The sequence below is a fragment of the Haemaphysalis longicornis genome, unplaced genomic scaffold (assembly GCF_048455015.1).
Source record: "Haemaphysalis longicornis isolate Haplotype H1 unplaced genomic scaffold, Haemaphysalis longicornis Haplotype H1 scaffold_8, whole genome shotgun sequence".
Taxonomy (NCBI): Eukaryota; Metazoa; Arthropoda; class Arachnida; order Ixodida; family Ixodidae; genus Haemaphysalis; species Haemaphysalis longicornis.
This window is the reverse complement of record NW_027526445.1, coordinates 68,381,350-68,396,634: the sequence shown is the minus strand read 5'-3', so window position 1 is coordinate 68,396,634 and position 15,285 is coordinate 68,381,350. Positions and strand designations below refer to the sequence as shown.

Below are 15,285 nucleotides of genomic sequence, written 5' to 3'. Positions count from 1 at the left end.
TGTGCAAGCATTGGCGCTTTCTGCATGATCTGTAAACCCCGCGCGCGCGTTGGACCTCCCCCCCCCTTGTGTGCGTTTGTGTGTGTGTGTGTTTGTGTGAGAGAGAGAGAGACATCGTTTTCGCGTATAGGACTTAGCACAGCATTTTATCAAGACACGACTGCGGCCGTCGTGTAGTGTTTACTGAGGTTTCTTTTGGTACTTTGCGCGCTGCTAGGAGGCTCCAGAATACACGCACACACTTGTTTTGGACGCCACTGTACTGTTCTGTTTATTGGCTCGAAAAAAAAGAGAATGGCACTTCAAAAACACCGCGGCACACGAAAGTAGCAGCAGAACATAACATTACAGTGCGGATAGGCTGCAGAAACCTACTGCCTATCATGCAAGAAACTTGAACTCAGCGCTTGAAGAAGACATGAAATCCAATGCATAGCGTTCAATGCATTTCCCTAAAGTGCTCGTTTTCTCATTTTGGGTTTGTTTACAGGCCCCCCGAAGGGGGTCTCGGGCCGAACCCGGCATCAGTGCAACGCTGGGACAACCCGCGGCGCCGGAGGAGCAAGCCCCTTCACGACGCCAAGTGGCAAAAATTAGTTTAATATCTTTAGTCCAAATAGGACTCGTATCAGATATTAAGCTGATAAGAACAGATACTGAAAGGACAACTTTATTTACTACGTGAACACTTTACATATATGGGCTTCAAGCCACCCTTGACTCAAGGGAATGTCCCAAAGAAAACACTTATGTATCATGAACTAACACCACCGCGTGTCTGATTCAATCCTCGGCAAAACACAGATAAGAGAACAAATAACGGGGGTTTCAACAAGGGTTTCTTCACGGGGCTGTGCCACTTACACTGACACGACAACTGCTTTGCCTGGACTGTAATCAATCACTTACAGCAATAAGATACCATCCTACTCAATACTACAAACACACTCAATGTGGCAAGTCACATACTTATAATGCCACTACCGGTAGCTCCGGGGGCACGACCAACGCAGAACTACACGAGGTTGTCAGGAATATGAAGACGGGTTCGGCACCGGGGCCGGATGGGCTACCGACAGAGGTTTTTAAAAAGTGTTGGATAGAGATAGGCGACACACTGGTCCAGGTAATCAATAACATCTTAGTGACTAAGAAGGTACCGGCATTATTCAAGCAAGGACGTTCCCCCATCGTCACCTTACAAGAGATCTATTGTGTCCAGCACATGGGAGGCAAGAATTACCAAGTAACAGTGAATTCACGACAAGCCGTTACAACGCTCATGCAGTTAAGAACATCCGACTAGGAAACCAAGTCGTGCCCCTGATCCCCGTTGGCCCACCAAAAACCAGTGTATCCTGCTTGTTCCTGCCTTCAAGCGTAACAGACGAGACCCTCATTCGAGCTCTCCTGCCCCACGGAAGCGTCACCGAAATTCGTCACGGCACCTTCAAAGGCCAGCCGACCGTCCTTACTGGTGTACGCAACATAACCATTAGGATGAAAGACGAGAACCCAGTGCCCAACTACCTTCGTGTCGGAGGCCACCGTGTGGTCTTCGACTACCCGGGTATTAAGTGAGTGTGCCGCCGGTGCAGGGAGGAGAGGCACATTAGCGCGGACTGTACTGCAGTCCTGTGCGAGAGATGCGGTATATATGGACATCAAACGCCCTGCGAACTGCCTTTCCGGCGCTGTGGGCAGGCGCATGCCACTACGAGCTGCGACACACCACGGCTCTACAGCTCGGTAGCAGGCGGATCACAGGCTACGCACGCTTCGTCCGAGACGGCAGACATCAGTCACAACGAGTTTCCCCCCCTACACGAAGACCAACTGACGAAGACGGGACCGAGTGATGCTAAAGGTGACTCTCCCAGCGCGCCCTCGCAGCAGCCCACGGCCAACAACGACAGCATCTCAGTCCCAGCTGTAGGTGCTGCCAACAGTCAAAACAAGCCCCTCGAGGCATCACCTCAGCCCGAAAAAGAAAAAGACAAACAGTCAGATACCACGGAACCCAAGGAAGTAACCAACCCAAGAGCAGACGGAAAGGCTCCCAACTCACCCGAGTGGCCTCACTGGGAGGGAGTCGATAAAGAACTCCACCTTAGTGAAGACTCAGATATGGAAGCAACGGCAACCTGCGAAACAAAGCGAACACGGTCAAGCGACGACACGTTGGCAGAAGCAACAAAGAAGAAGAAAAAGGCACAGAGGTCCCCGAGGAAGAGCTCGCCTCATCATGGAGTTAAAGTGTAGGCAAACTGAACAAGCGGTGTGTGGTGTGTGCAGTGCCGACTGTTTGGGTGCGGGAGTATTGTGCGCGTGTGCGTGGAGTGCTGTGGCTTCACCAAGGAGGCCCACCACATGTACGGACCAAAGTCAGAACTTCAGCCGCCAGCAAAGAGAGCCTGAACTGGTGCGGTGTTACGGGAACCTGACAAACTCAACCGTGATAGTGCCCTCGGACTCACTACCTCCCGCACCGCTGCGAACTAAAGACCCCAGCCGGAAGCGACAGCACGTGAGCCAGCGCCTTCCCCTGTTATTTTACGTAACAAAGTGTATCTTAGAACAGAGCCTACTTGAGCAGATCATATGGGGTGCCCCCCCGGATGAGACTCTTTTTTGTGCATTGTCGATTGTCAGAGTACCCGTGAGTGGTGTTGTATCCGAGTTTCACTGGGATTGTTGGGGATTGGACCGAGTGTCATGTACACATGCTAGCTGGGTATGTATGTTGGTGCCCCTTACACTGACACGACAACTTCTTTGCCTGGACTGTAATCAATCACTTACAGCAATAAGATACCATCCTACTCAATACTCCACCTTAGTGAAGACTCAGATATGGAAGCAACGGCAACCAGCGAAACAAAGCGAACACGGTCAAGCGACGACACGTTGGCAGAAGCAACAAAGAAGAAGAAAAAGGCACAGAGGTCCCCGAGGAAGAGCTCGCCTCATCATGGAGTTAAAGCGTAGGCAAACTGAACAAGCGGTGTGTGGTGTGTGCAGTGCCGACTGTTTGGGTGCGGGAGTATTGTGCGCGTGTGCGTGGAGGTTGCATTTTTCACTAAACGAAAAAGTGTATCTTATCAAGTGTATACTAGTTCCAAAGTTCTTGTACGCTGCCCCGATGATGCCTCCGCAGGGCCAGACGACACAGAGATTCACAAGGGCAGTCTTTGGGTTTTTCTGGGAGGATGGTACGGAAAGACTAGCTAGGGATGCAGTTAGATTTCCGAGCCGTCTGGGGGGCATAGATATCCCGTGTTTAGAGACAATGGGGAAGCTCCTGGCGTTGAGAACACTGTTAAGCATCATGGAAGACGTGGATGCCCCTGAGCGGGTGTTAGCGTTGTACTTCCTCGGCCCGTCGAGGCGGCTGCTGGCCCCGCACTACACATTTGATATTAGCCAAAAGGCCGAGAAGCGATAGCGTTATTAACTTTCTAATTAGTCTCCGACGCGCAACACAACACGAGCAAAACGGTGGCCACAAGGCGAGCCCAAACATTGGCAGCCGGCACTCGCCCCGCGGCGGCCTTCGCCACGTGTCGAGCTTCACCGCAGGGCACGCGGTCACTCGTTTGTATGTTCGCTGTACATTCAACGCGCAGGCGACCGCTAGCGATTAGCAAAAAAGCTTGTCGCAAGCAGAAATGCGCTCGCTCAACGAGTACAGTTACGCACGATTGCGGAAAGACGCGGCGCGTCCCAAGATACGGCAGCGAGCCGCACCACGCATTTCTCGCTAGTAAACACACGGCAAAAGCAAAAAAAGAAACAGAAAAACACACCATACATAAATAATGATCACACACCACCATAGTACAAAGCAAACACTTACGCACATGCAAACGCAGAGATTGGGACGCGGGCAAACCACTAAGTGAAAACAGGCTCGCAGCGCGACAGCTGCTTATGTAGACGAGCGGCCTGCAGTGTCGCCGGGTGTTAGCACTCGCGTTGCAAGGAAACGACGATGGAAGATGTAGACGAGTGGCCTGCATTGTCGCCGGGTGTTAGCAGTCGCGTTGCAACGAAACGACGATGGCAGACGCGGCTCGAACAACTCGGTCGCGGCGGAAGCAAAAGTGCACAGTCAGGGAGCGCGTTTCTTCTAGTTGCATGGCGCGATTGGGGCAGCCGTTGCAGAGATCCGACTTACGCGTCCGCCAACACACTGCGGGGGAACGATTGGCGAGGGCTGGACGCCGAAGGACGGCTGCAGAGCGGTGCGCTTCACCCTGTCGCCATCTGCCGGAGGCGCGGCACAACTCTTTTCGGCGCTTTGAAAATGCCTCGCGCGCCACTTGTACACATGACGGGTGCGCGCACCACTGCTTGTGCAGAGGAGAGCGACTTCAATGCCAAAATCAACGAAACAATTATGCAGTTAACTCCTCCAGCATTTGCGTTTCTTGCTTGGTCTGTGGAACGCGCGAGCGCTGGCTGGTACGTGTTTGCGTATCGAGAACATGAGACGCAGCGCACGTCCCCTGAGACTGTAGCACTGCAATGTCTTCTTGGCTCAGTTTTGTGTTTACTTTGCGCACTGCTAGGAGGCTTCAGAGTACGCACGCACGCTTTCCTCGGTGCCTAGCTGACCCTGATTGCAATGAAAAAAAAAAACAAAAAAAACACGAAAACACTGCAGAGACACGGCGGGACGTAGCATAGTTACATTACATTAGCGGGTGTAGCCAGCGGCAAGCAGATTTTCTTGATCACGGTAAAGTTGAGCTGAAAGCGCTTCGTTTACAGTGTAAACCTTAAAATGAAGGGCGGCGTAAACGAAGCGATTAACTCGGGCAGTTGTGCAAGCATTGGCGCTTTCTGCATGATCTGTAAACCCCGCGCGCGCGTTGGACCTCCCCCCCCCTTGTGTGCGTTTGTGTGTGTGTGTGTTTGTGTGAGAGAGAGAGAGACATCGTTTTCGCGTATAGGACTTAGCACAGCATTTTATCAAGACACGACTGCGGCCGTCGTGTAGTGTTTACTGAGGTTTCTTTTGGTACTTTGCGCGCTGCTAGGAGGCTCCAGAATACACGCACACACTTGTTTTGGACGCCACTGTACTGTTCTGTTTATTGGCTCGAAAAAAAAGAGAATGGCACTTCAAAAACACCGCGGCACACGAAAGTAGCAGCAGAACATAACATTACAGTGCGGATAGGCTGCAGAAACCTACTGCCTATCATGCAAGAAACTTGAACTCAGCGCTTGAAGAAGACATGAAATCCAATGCATAGCGTTCAATGCATTTCCCTAAAGTGCTCGTTTTCTCATTTTGGGTTTGTTTACAGGCCCCCCGAAGGGGGTCTCGGGCCGAACCCGGCATCAGTGCAACGCTGGGACAACCCGCGGCGCCGGAGGAGCAAGCCCCTTCACGACGCCAAGTGGCAAAAATTAGTTTAATATCTTTAGTCCAAATAGGACTCGTATCAGATATTAAGCTGATAAGAACAGATACTGAAAGGACAACTTTATTTACTACGTGAACACTTTACATATATGGGCTTCAAGCCACCCTTGACTCAAGGGAATGTCCCAAAGAAAACACTTATGTATCATGAACTAACACCACCGCGTGTCTGATTCAATCCTCGGCAAAACACAGATAAGAGAACAAATCACGGGGGTTTCAACAAGGGTTTCTTCACGGGGCTGTGCCACTTACACTGACACGACAACTGCTTTGCCTGGACTGTAATCAATCACTTACAGCAATAAGATACCATCCTACTCAATACTACAAACACACTCAATGTGGCAAGTCACATACTTATAATGCCACTACCGGTAGCTCCGGGGGCACGACCAACGCAGAACTACACGAGGTTGTCAGGAATATGAAGACGGGTTCGGCACCGGGGCCGGATGGGCTACCGACAGAGGTTTTTAAAAAGTGTTGGATAGAGATAGGCGACACACTGGTCCAGGTAATCAATAACATCTTAGTGACTAAGAAGGTACCGGCATTATTCAAGCAAGGACGTTCCCCCATCGTCACCTTACAAGAGATCTATTGTGTCCAGCACATGGGAGGCAAGAATTACCAAGTAACAGTGAATTCACGACAAGCCGTTACAACGCTCATGCAGTTAAGAACATCCGACTAGGAAACCAAGTCGTGCCCCTGATCCCCGTTGGCCCACCAAAAACCAGTGTATCCTGCTTGTTCCTGCCTTCAAGCGTAACAGACGAGACCCTCATTCGAGCTCTCCTGCCCCACGGAAGCGTCACCGAAATTCGTCACGGCACCTACAAAGGCCAGCCGACCGTCCTTACTGGTGTACGCAACATAACCATTAGGATGAAAGACGAGAACCCAGTGCCCAACTACCTTCGTGTCGGAGGCCACCGTGTGGTCTTCGACTACCCGGGTATTAAGCGAGTGTGCCGCCGGTGCAGGGAGGAGAGGCACATTAGCGCGGACTGTACTGCAGTCCTGTGCGAGAGATGCGGTATATATGGACATCAAACGCCCTGCGAACTGCCTTTCCGGCGCTGTGGGCAGGCGCATGCCACTACGAGCTGCGACACACCACGGCTCTACAGCTCGGTAGCAGGCGGATCACAGGCTACGCACGCTTCGTCCGAGACGGCAGACATCAGTCACAACGAGTTTCCCCCCCTACACGAAGACCAACTGACGAAGACGGGACCGAGTGATGCTAAAGGTGACTCTCCCAGCGCGCCCTCGCAGCAGCCCACGGCCAACAACGACAGCATCTCAGTCCCAGCTGTAGGTGCTGCCAACAGTCAAAACAAGCCCTTCGAGGCATCACCTCAGCCCGAAAAAGAAAAAGACAAACAGTCAGATACCACGGAACCCAAGGAAGTAACCAACCCAAGAGCAGACGGAAAGGCTCCCAACTCACCCGAGTGGCCTCACTGGGAGGGAGTCGATAAAGAACTCCACCTTAGTGAAGACTCAGATATGGAAGCAACGGCAACCTGCGAAACAAAGCGAACACGGTCAAGCGACGACACGTTGGCAGAAGCAACAAAGAAGAAGAAAAAGGCACAGAGGTCCCCGAGGAAGAGCTCGCCTCATCATGGAGTTAAAGTGTAGGCAAACTGAACAAGCGGTGTGTGGTGTGTGCAGTGCCGACTGTTTGGGTGCGGGAGTATTGTGCGCGTGTGCGTGGAGTGCTGTGGCTTCACCAAGGAGGCCCACCACATGTACGGACCAAAGTCAGAACTTCAGCCGCCAGCAAAGAGAGCCTGAACTGGTGCGGTGTTACGGGAACCTGACAAACTCAACCGTGATAGTGCCCTCGGACTCACTACCTCCCGCACCGCTGCGAACTAAAGACCCCAGCCGGAAGCGACAGCACGTGAGCCAGCGCCTTCCCCTGTTATTTTACGTAACAAAGTGTATCTTAGAACAGAGCCTACTTGAGCAGATCATATGGGGTGCCCCCCCGGATGAGACTCTTTTTTGTGCATTGTCGATTGTCAGAGTACCCGTGAGTGGTGTTGTATCCGAGTTTCACTGGGATTGTTGGTAATTGAACCGAGTGTCATGTACACATGCTAGCTGGGTATGTATGTTGGTGCCCCTTACACTGACACGACAACTTCTTTGCCTGGACTGTAATCAATCACTTACAGCAATAAGATACCATCCTACTCAATACTCCACCTTAGTGAAGACTCAGATATGGAAGCAACGGCAACCAGCGAAACAAAGCGAACACGGTCAAGCGACGACACGTTGGCAGAAGCAACAAAGAAGAAGAAAAAGGCACAGAGGTCCCCGAGGAAGAGCTCGCCTCATCATGGAGTTAAAGCGTAGGCAAACTGAACAAGCGGTGTGTGGTGTGTGCAGTGCCGACTGTTTGGGTGCGGGAGTATTGTGCGCGTGTGCGTGGAGGTTGCATTTTTCACTAAACGAAAAAGTGTATCTTATCAAGTGTATACTAGTTCCAAAGTTCTTGTACGCTGCCCCGATGATGCCTCCGCAGGGCCAGACGACACAGAGATTCACAAGGGCAGTCTTTGGGTTTTTCTGGGAGGATGGTACGGAAAGACTAGCTAGGGATGCAGTTAGATTTCCGAGCCGTCTGGCGGGCATAGATATCCCGTGTTTAGAGACAATGGGGAAGCTCCTGGCGTTGAGAACACTGTTAAGCATCATGGAAGACGTGGATGCCCCTGAGCGGGTGTTAGCGTTGTACTTCCTCGGCCCGTCGAGGCGGCTGCTGGCCCCGCACTACACATTTGATATTAGCCAAAAGGCCGAGAAGCGATAGCGTTATTAACTTTCTAATTAGTCTCCGACGCGCAACACAACACGAGCAAAACGGTGGCCACAAGGCGAGCCCAAACATTGGCAGCCGGCACTCGCCCCGCGGCGGCCTTCGCCACGTGTCGAGCTTCACCGCAGGGCACGCGGTCACTCGTTTGTATGTTCTCTGTACATTCAACGCGCAGGCGACCGCTAGCGATTAGCAAAAAAGCTTGTCGCAAGCAGAAATGCGCTCGCTCAACGAGTACAGTTACGCACGATTGCGGAAAGACGCGGCGCGTCCCAAGATACGGCAGCGAGCCGCACCACGCATTTCTCGCTAGTAAACACACGGCAAAAGCAAAAAAAGAAACAGAAAAACACACCATACATAAATAATGATCACACACCACCATAGTACAAAGCAAACACTTACGCACATGCAAACGCAGAGATTGGGACGCGGGCAAACCACTAAGTGAAAACAGGCTCGCAGCGCGACAGCTGCTTATGTAGACGAGCGGCCTGCAGTGTCGCCGGGTGTTAGCACTCGCGTTGCAAGGAAACGACGATGGAAGATGTAGACGAGTGGCCTGCATTGTCGCCGGGTGTTAGCAGTCGCGTTGCAACGAAACGACGATGGCAGACGCGGCTCGAACAACTCGGTCGCGGCGGAAGCAAAAGTGCACAGTCAGGGAGCGCGTTTCTTCTAGTTGCATGGCGCGATTGGGGCAGCCGTTGCAGAGATCCGACTTACGCGTCCGCCAACACACTGCGGGGGAACGATTGGCGAGGGCTGGACGCCGAAGGACGGCTGCAGAGCGGTGCGCTTCACCCTGTCGCCATCTGCCGGAGGCGCGGCACAACTCTTTTCGGCGCTTTGAAAATGCCTCGCGCGCCACTTGTACACATGACGGGTGCGCGCACCACTGCTTGTGCAGAGGAGAGCGACTTCAATGCCAAAATCAACGAAACAATTATGCAGTTAACTCCTCCAGCATTTGCGTTTCTTGCTTGGTCTGTGGAACGCGCGAGCGCTGGCGGGTACGTGTTTGCGTATCGAGAACATGAGACGCAGCGCACGTCCCCTGAGACGGTAGCACTGCAATGTCTTCTTGGCTCAGTGTTGTGTTTACTTTGCGCGCTGCTAGGAGGCTTCAGAGTACGCGCGCACGCTTTCCTCGGTGCCTAGCTGACCCTGATTGCAATGAAAAAAAAAAACAAAAAAAACACGAAAACACTGCAGAGACACGGCGGGACGTAGCATAGTTACATTACATTAGCGGGTGTAGCCAGCGGCAAGCAGATTTTCTTGATCACGGTAAAGTTGAGCTGAAAGCGCTTCGTTTACAGTGTAAACCTTAAAATGAAGGGCGGCGTAAACGAAGCGATTAACTCGGGCAGTTGTGCAAGCATTGGCGCTTTCTGCATGATCTGTAAACCCCGCGCGCGCGTTGGACCTCCCCCCCCCTTGTGTGCGTTTGTGTGTGTGTGTGTTTGTGTGAGAGAGAGAGAGACATCGTTTTCGCGTATAGGACTTAGCACAGCATTTTATCAAGACACGACTGCGGCCGTCGTGTAGTGTTTACTGAGGTTTCTTTTGGTACTTTGCGCGCTGCTAGGAGGCTCCAGAATACACGCACACACTTGTTTTGGACGCCACTGTACTGTTCTGTTTATTGGCTCGAAAAAAAAGAGAATGGCACTTCAAAAACACCGCGGCACACGAAAGTAGCAGCAGAACATAACATTACAGTGCGGATAGGCTGCAGAAACCTACTGCCTATCATGCAAGAAACTTGAACTCAGCGCTTGAAGAAGACATGAAATCCAATGCATAGCGTTCAATGCATTTCCCTAAAGTGCTCGTTTTCTCATTTTGGGTTTGTTTACAGGCCCCCCGAAGGGGGTCTCGGGCCGAACCCGGCATCAGTGCAACGCTGGGACAACCCGCGGCGCCGGAGGAGCAAGCCCCTTCACGACGCCAAGTGGCAAAAATTAGTTTAATATCTTTAGTCCAAATAGGACTCGTATCAGATATTAAGCTGATAAGAACAGATACTGAAAGGACAACTTTATTTACTACGTGAACACTTTACATATATGGGCTTCAAGCCACCCTTGACTCAAGGGAATGTCCCAAAGAAAACACTTATGTATCATGAACTAACACCACCGCGTGTCTGATTCAATCCTCGGCAAAACACAGATAAGAGAACAAATCACGGGGGTTTCAACAAGGGTTTCTTCACGGGGCTGTGCCACTTACACTGACACGACAACTGCTTTGCCTGGACTGTAATCAATCACTTACAGCAATAAGATACCATCCTACTCAATACTACAAACACACTCAATGTGGCAAGTCACATACTTATAATGCCACTACCGGTAGCTCCGGGGGCACGACCAACGCAGAACTACACGAGGTTGTCAGGAATATGAAGACGGGTTCGGCACCGGGGCCGGATGGGCTACCGACAGAGGTTTTTAAAAAGTGTTGGATAGAGATAGGCGACACACTGGTCCAGGTAATCAATAACATCTTAGTGACTAAGAAGGTACCGGCATTATTCAAGCAAGGGCGTTCCCCCATCGTCACCTTACAAGAGATCTATTGTATCCAGCACATGGGAGGCAAGAATTACCAAGTAACAGTGAATTCACGACAAGCCGTTACAACGCTCATGCAGTTAAGAACATCCGACTAGGAAACCAAGTCGTGCCCCTGATCCCCGTTGGCCCACCAAAAACCAGTGTATCCTGCTTGTTCCTGCCTTCAAGCGTAACAGACGAGACCCTCATTCGAGCTCTCCTGCCCCACGGAAGCGTCACCGAAATTCGTCACGGCACCTTCAAAGGCCAGCCGACCGTCCTTACTGGTGTACGCAACATAACCATTAGGATGAAAGACGAGAACCCAGTGCCCAACTACCTTCGTGTCGGAGGCCACCGTGTGGTCTTCGACTACCCGGGTATTAAGCAAGTGTGCCGCCGGTGCAGGGAGGAGAGGGACATTAGCGCGGACTGTACTGCAGTCCTGTGCGAGAGATGCGGTATATATGGACATCAAACGCCCTGCGAACTGCCTTTCCGGCGCTGTGGGCAGGCGCATGCCACTACGAGCTGCGACACACCACGGCTCTACAGCTCGGTAGCAGGCGGATCACAGGCTACGCACGCTTCGTCCGAGACGGCAGACATCAGTCACAACGCGTTTCCCCCCCTACACGAAGACCAACTGACGAAGACGGGACCGAGTGATGCTAAAGGTGACTCTCCCAGCGCGCCCTCGCAGCAGCCCACGGCCAACAACGACAGCATCTCAGTCCCAGCTGTAGGTGCTGCCAACAGTCAAAACAAGCCCCTCGAGGCATCACCTCAGCCCGAAAAAGAAAAAGACAAACAGTCAGATACCACGGAACCCAAGGAAGTAACCAACCCAAGAGCAGACGGAAAGGCTCCCAACTCACCCGAGTGGCCTCACTGGGAGGGAGTCGATAAAGAACTCCACCTTAGTGAAGACTCAGATATGGAAGCAACGGCAACCTGCGAAACAAAGCGAACACGGTCAAGCGACGACACGTTGGCAGAAGCAACAAAGAAGAAAAAGGCACAGAGGTCCCCGAGGAAGAGCTCGCCTCATCATGGAGTTAAAGTGTAGGCAAACTGAACAAGCGGTGTGTGGTGTGTGCAGTGCCGACTGTTTGGGTGCGGGAGTATTGTGCGCGTGTGCGTGGAGTGCTGTGGCTTCACCAAGGAGGCCCACCACATGTACGGACCAAAGTCAGAACTTCAGCCGCCAGCAAAGAGAGCCTGAACTGGTGCGGTGTTACGGGAACCTGACAAACTCAACCGTGATAGTGCCCTCGGACTCACTACCTCCCGCACCGCTGCGAACTAAAGACCCCAGCCGGAAGCGACAGCACGTGAGCCAGCGCCTTCCCCTGTTATTTTACGTAACAAAGTGTATCTTAGAACAGAGCCTACTTGAGCAGATCATATGGGGTGCCCCCCCGGATGAGACTCTTTTTTGTGCATTGTCGATTGTCAGAGTACCCGTGAGTGGTGTTGTATCCGAGTTTCACTGGGATTGTTGGGGATTGAACCGAGTGTCATGTACACATGCTAGCTGGGTATGTCTGTTGGTGCCCCTTACACTGACACGACAACTTCTTTGCCTGGAAAGTAATCAATCACTTACAGCAATAAGATACCATCCTACTCAATACTCCACCTTAGTGAAGACTCAGATATGGAAGCAACGGCAACCAGCGAAACAAAGCGAACACGGTCAAGCGACGACACGTTGGCAGAAGCAACAAAGAAGAAGAAAAAGGCACAGAGGTCCCCGAGGAAGAGCTCGCCTCATCATGGAGTTAAAGCGTAGGCAAACTGAACAAGCGGTGTGTGGTGTGTGCAGTGCGGGAGTATTGTGCGCGTGTGCGTGGAGGTTGCATTTTTCACTAAACGAAAAAGTGTATCTTATCAAGTGTATACTAGTTCCAAAGTTCTTGTACGCTGCCCGGATGATGCCTCCGCAGGGCCAGACGACACAGAGACTCACAAGGGCAGGAGTGCGGGAGTATTGTGCGCGTGTGCGTGGAGCTTGCATTTTTCACTAAACGAAAAAGTGTATCTTATCAAGTGTATACTAGTTCCAAAGTTCTTGTACGCTGCCCGGATGATGCCTCCGCAGGGCCAGACGACACAGAGACTCACAAGGGCAGTCTTTGGGTTTTTCTGGGAGGATGGTACGGAAAGACTAGCTAGGGATGCAGTTAGATTTCCGAGCCGTCTGGGGGGCATAGATATCCCGTGTTTAGAGACAATGGGGAAGCTCCTGGCGTTGAGAACACTGTTAAGCATCATGGAAGACGTGGATGCCCCTGAGCGGGTGTTAGCGTTGTACTTCCTCGGCCCGTCGAGGCGGCTGCTGGCCCCGCACTACACATTTGATATTAGCCAAAAGGCCGAGAAGCGATAGCGTTATTAACTTTCTAATTAGTCTCCGACGCGCAACACAACACGAGCAAAACGGTGGCCACAAGGCGAGCCCAAACATTGGCAGCCGGCACTCACCCCGCGGCGGCCTTCGCCACGTGTCGAGCTTCACCGCAGGGCACGCGGTCACTCGTTTGTATGTTCTCTGTACATTCAACGCGCAGGCGACCGCTAGCGATTAGCAAAAAAGCTTGTCGCAAGCAGAAATGCGCTCGCTCAACGAGTACAGTTACGCACGATTGCGGAAAGACGCGGCGCGTCCCAAGATACGGCAGCGAGCCGCACCACGCATTTCTCGCTAGTAAACACACGGCAAAAGCAAAAAAAGAAACAGAAAAACACACCATACATAAATAATGATCACACACCACCATAGTACAAAGCAAACACTTACGCACATGCAAACGCAGAGATTGGGACGCGGGCAAACCACTAAGTGAAAACAGGCTCGCAGCGCGACAGCTGGTTATGTAGACGAGCGGCCTGCAGTGTCGCCGGGTGTTAGCACTCGCGTTGCAAGGAAACGACGATGGAAGATGTAGACGAGTGGCCTGCATTGTCGCCGGGTGTTAGCAGTCGCGTTGCAACGAAACGACGATCGCAAACGCGGCTCGAACAACTCGGTCGCGGCGGAAGCAAAAGTGCACAGTCAGGGAGCGCGTTTCTTCTAGTTGCATGGCGCGATTGGGGCAGCCGTTGCAGAGATCCGACTTACGCGTCCGCCAACACACTGCGGGGGAACGATTGGCGAGGGCTGGACGCCGAAGGACGGCTGCAGAGCGGTGCGCTTCACCCTGTCGCCATCTGCCGGAGGCGCGGCACAACTCTTTTCGGCGCTTTGAAAATGCCTCACGCGCCACTTGTACACATGACGGGTGCGCGCACCACTGCTTGTGCAGAGGAGAGCGACTTCAATGCCAAAATCAACGAAACAATTATGCAGTTAACTCCTCCAGCATTTGCGTTTCTTGCTTGGTCTGTGGAACGCGCGAGCGCTGGCGGGTACGTGTTTGCGTATCGAGAACATGAGACGCAGCGCACGTCCCCTGAGACGGTAGCACTGCAATGTCTTCTTGGCTCAGTGTTGTGTTTACTTTGCGCGCTGCTAGGAGGCTTCAGAGTACGCGCGCACGCTTTCCTCGGTGCCTAGCTGACCCTGATTGCAATAAAAAAAAAAACAAAAAAAACACGAAAAACACTGAGAGACACGGCGGGACGTAGCATAGTTACATTACATTAGCGGGTGTAGCCAGCGGCAAGCAGATTTTCTTGATCACGATAAAGTTGAGCTGAAAGCGCTTCGTTTACAGTGTAAAACTTAAAATGAAGGGCGGCGTAAACGAAGCGATTAACTCGGGCAGTTGTGCAAGCATTGGCGCTTTCTGCATGACCTGTAAACCCCGCGCGCGCGTTGGACCTCCCCCCCCCCCTTGTGTGCGTTTGTGTGTGTGTGTTTGTGAGAGAGAGAGAGAGAGACATCGTTTTCGCGTATAGGACTTAGCACAGCATTTTGTCAAGACACGACTGCGGCCGTCGTGTAGTGTTTACTGAGGTTTTTTTTGGTACTTTGCGCGCTGCTAGGAGGCTCCAGAATACACGCACACACTTGTTTTGGACGCCACTGTACTGTTCTGTTTATTGGCTCGAAAAAAAAGAGAATGGCACTTCAAAAACACCGCGGCACACGAAAGTAGCAGCAGAACATTACATTACAGTGCGGATAGGCTGCAGAAACCTACTGCCTATCATGCAAGAAACTTGAACTCAGCGCTTGAAGAAGACATGAAATCCAATGCATAGCGTTCAATGCATTTCCCTAAAGTGCTCGTTTTCTCATTTTGGGTTTGTTTACAGGCCCCCCGAAGGGGGTCTCGGGCCGAACCCGGCATCAGTGCAACGCTGGGACAACCCGCGGCGCCGGAGGAGCAAGCCCCTTCACGACGCCAAGTGGCAAAAATTAGTTTAATATCTTGAGTCCAAATAGGACTCGTATCAGATATTAAGCTGATAAGAACAGATACTGAAAGGACAACTTT

The 15,285-nt window shown here is 52.1% G+C and overlaps 4 pseudogenes; all 4 read right to left on the bottom strand.

The window, feature by feature from the left end:
- Positions 1–502: 502 nt before the first annotated feature.
- On the bottom strand, positions 503–672 carry LOC144150334 (U2 spliceosomal RNA; annotated as a pseudogene).
- Positions 673–5,327: 4,655 nt separating this feature from the next.
- LOC144150333 (U2 spliceosomal RNA) lies at positions 5,328–5,497 on the bottom strand (annotated as a pseudogene).
- Positions 5,498–10,152: 4,655 nt separating this feature from the next.
- Positions 10,153–10,322, bottom strand: LOC144150332 (U2 spliceosomal RNA; annotated as a pseudogene).
- A 4,793-nt stretch (positions 10,323–15,115) lies between these two features.
- LOC144150325 (U2 spliceosomal RNA) lies at positions 15,116–15,285 on the bottom strand (annotated as a pseudogene).